Source organism: Hyla sarda, chromosome 2 (genome assembly GCF_029499605.1).
Source record: "Hyla sarda isolate aHylSar1 chromosome 2, aHylSar1.hap1, whole genome shotgun sequence".
Lineage (NCBI taxonomy): Eukaryota > Metazoa > Chordata > Amphibia > Anura > Hylidae > Hyla > Hyla sarda.
Window position 1 is genome coordinate 378,322,514 of NC_079190.1, and position 3,759 is coordinate 378,326,272.

Here is a 3,759-nt window from a genome sequence, read left to right on the forward strand (position 1 = left end):
CTAGTTTTGCAACAGCTTGAGGCACACTGGTTTGTAAACACTAGCATACACACACAACAGGGACTACAACTCCCAGCATGAATGTCATTCAGGAGTCCCCCCTCCCCCTTCACATATAGAGATCATTCCCAGTATGAGATTTATTCCCCTGCAGTCCATACATCCCCAGCCCGTGCACCTTCTCATCCTCCCCTTCAGATAACACTTATCTTCTCTGTGAGGTCCTTCTCCTGTGCAGACAAGTGTCCTTAGAATACAGGAGCAGGGGGGAGGGGAGGAGCTGTGTACTCAGCTGGATGAGATGAGGGGGCATGGCTTTTTCTCTTGCAGACAGAGGAAGAAAAAAAAAAAAAAAAAAGCTGTGACATCTTGTCCACAACAGACTCAGAACTGTGGACAACAGTAAAAGAAAACCCTCTGAACTACAGAACTTCCTGCCCAACAAACACATGCTGCCAAAACATATAACACATGTATATTGCAAAAAAACTAAACTTTCAAAGAAGATGCCATATAGTCAAAAAAATTAACCACTGGAGTACCCCTTTAAGTATTTTGCTCATTTAATATCTGTTCACATCATGTTAGAGTCTTTTGTCAAATGTATACATCAGGAGCATTGTGACAAATACACCAACAGAAGACTCCTGTAGGCTACTTTAAGTGCATATGTGATCTGCACTTTTTCCTGTGGGATGCCTCTGTGTACCCTAAACCAGGGATTGACAAATTTATTAAGAATCCAGGAGCAAACAAAAAAAAGTTAAGAGCCAGGATGCTGCGCATCACGTAACATCACTACACAACGTGACAATATGTGATATTATATTAGTCATTAGGATCCCCTCATCTCCCCCGTGAGTCACCGTGTCCTCTCCTCTCCCCCATTTTGCAGTTATTAGTTACCTTCAATACCACACTGATTCTGCCTCCGGTGTGCAGCAGCAGATGTCTTCCATCGGAGCACCGATGTCACGTGACTGCCCCAGCCAATTTACTAAGTACAGAAAGTCACTGTTGATCGACTGCGGCAGTCACCTGACCTCCACTGCTCCTGTAACACCAGAACGCCGATGGCAGGCAGAATGGGGGATGAGCTCAGAATGTAGTAAAGTAAAAGAGTCTGCATTGCCGGACATAAAACCGTGGTCTGCCACGGTTTTCAGTCCGGCAATAAAACTAATACGGTACAAAAATGAGCCGATCGGAATCACTGACTCCTTTTGGTTCATTCAAATGAATGGGATGTGGTAGTGCTGGGAAGTATACTGGTTCATACCAAATTTTTTCCTGCACAATATGAATTTTTCTGATACTGCAATACCGGTTGGGCCCCTGCCCCCTCGAATGAATGAATTATCAGCCGCAGCGAGCTGTCCCCACACCGGGGAACTAATCATATGTGACCAGCGGGCGCTGTTCTGCTTCTCTAACCCCCAGGGTCGATGATAGGCTGAGCGCACTGTAATGTAAGGAGCCGGCCGGCTCCTTACATGACAGTGCGCTCAGCCTATCACCGACAGAGGCGGGACATCGCTGCGACCAGTGATAGGCTGATGGCTGTGAAGTTCCCATGCCCAGCGTGAGGCCCTTACCGAAGCAACGTGGGAACGTGGGAAGGAGAGTTCAAGTTTATTTTTGCAGCCTGGGCACAAGGAATATGTACAGATTTCCAGTGCCGACAGCTCGCAACTCACAGGAGGACGAGGTGACATATGATTAGTTCCCCGATGTGGGGGACAGTGCAGCAATGGGCTGATAAACCGGGGGGGGGGAGAGGGGGTTAGAGAAGCAGAACAGCCCCCGTGGGTCACATGATTGGGGGGGTGAGGGGGGGGGGAATACCGTAGAACCACCATAACTTACAAAAATACCGTGATACGCATTTTTGGTCATACCGCCCAGCTCTAGGATGTGGCAGGGGTTCGGCAGCCATATTGCATAATTGTACTGAAAATGCATCTGGGGTGGGAGAGAAAACTTGATGGAGAGAAGATTAGATAAAAGGCAGTCTACAGGGGAGAATCATATAGGCTGTGTTGAAGTATAGAGAGAAAAAAGAGCTTATACTGAAAACTATAGAGGCTGTAATGAAGACCTATGGAGAAAGTTTTTCTTACACCCAGATATGTACAAAGCAAGAATAAAAGACCATAGGCTAGGGCTCCATGATGACATTACAGACAAATTTGACACTACAAGAGAGAAGAAAACAACAGAGTGTGTATGGATCTCCCACTTAGTATGACTCCAGTATGCTCCCTCAGTCCACAATAAGTGACCAGACCCCCCTCCCTATTCTTGGTTATCTAGGTAGAAATACATTTTCATCTTCTTTCATTGCTATTGCCCTATGCATTGCTTACTGATATAAATAGTATTGAAGAATGAGATCACCTAGAAGAGGTTGGCGGTGTCTGCTGCCACTAACATTGGAGAAGGTAACAAGTAAAACTATGGACAGAGGCCCCACAGAACAATCTACAAGATCATGTGACATTATAATTATCTATGTGTATCCATGTCTACAAATCACAAAATAAACACATGCCAAAACTGCCTTAGCGGAGGCTGCTACTTTCTTTACATTGTAACTTTTTCTTATGTATCATTAGTTTCATAAATAAAACATACTTTTATAGAAAAAAAAAATTGTATTCTAAATATCACATCCTCAATACTGGGATCGACATTATAAAACAGAGAAATCTAATGTAACTAACGATCCCTCTCTGCGCAATACAAGTCTCAGATTCTGCCCACCCCCGGGTATGTGCACTACAAATCTCAGATTCTGCCCACCCCCGGGTATGTGCACTACAAGTCTCAGATTCTGCCCACCCCCGGGTATGTGCACTACAAGTCTCAGATTCTGCCCACCCCCGGGTATGTGCACTACAAGTCTCAGATTCTGCCCACCCCAGGGTATGAGCACTACAAGTCTCAGATTCTGCCCACCTCCGGGTATGAGCACTACAAGTCTCAGATTCTACCCACCCCCGGGTATGTGCACTACAAGTCTCAGATTCTGTCCCCCCCAGGGTATGTGCACTACAAGTCTCAGATTCTGTCCCCCCGGGTATGTGCACTACAAGTCTCAGATTCTACCCACCCCCGGGTATGTGCACTACAAGTCTCAGATTCTGTCCCCCCCAGGGTATGTGCACTACAAGTCTCAGATTCTGTCCCCCCGGGTATGTGCACTACAAGTCTCAGATTCTACCCACCCCCGGGTATGTGCACTACAAGTCTCAGATTCTGTCCCCCCGGGTATGTGCACTACAAGTCTCAGATTCTGTCCCCCCCACAGGGTATGAGCACTACAAGTCTCAGATTCTGTCTCCCCCGGGTATGTGCACTACAAGTCTCAGATTCTACCCACCCCCGGGTATGTGCACTACAAGTCTCAGATTCTGTCCCCCCCAGGGTATGAGCACTACAAGTCTCAGATTCTGTCCCCCCCGGGTATGTGCACTACAAGTCTCAGATTCTACACCATAAGGGTGTGCCCCACAAGACTTGGCCACTCTCCCTGTTTACATCAAGAGTTTTGGGCTATCCCCCTTCTGTGTGAACCACAAGTCTCAGCTTCTCTCTCCTTCCCTGCCAGTGGCCATAGAAGAAGCCTCGGTCACGCCCCCCGAGTGCACCACAAGTCTCAGGTTGTCTCCCCCTTTCTCTGTATACACTCTTCCTCCATCTCCATTAAAGCAGTGTCGGCCCCTGAACCCACTTGTCACCCAGGTCAGGGCCTCTCAC

At 47.3% G+C, this 3,759-nt stretch overlaps 1 protein-coding gene across 2 annotated transcripts in view; it reads right to left on the reverse strand.

Annotated features, from left to right (window-relative positions):
- The window catches only part of TNFAIP1 (TNF alpha induced protein 1), a 43,352-nt gene that overhangs the window by 39,180 nt on the left and 413 nt on the right, over positions 1–3,759 (reverse strand). The window lies entirely within an intron of this gene.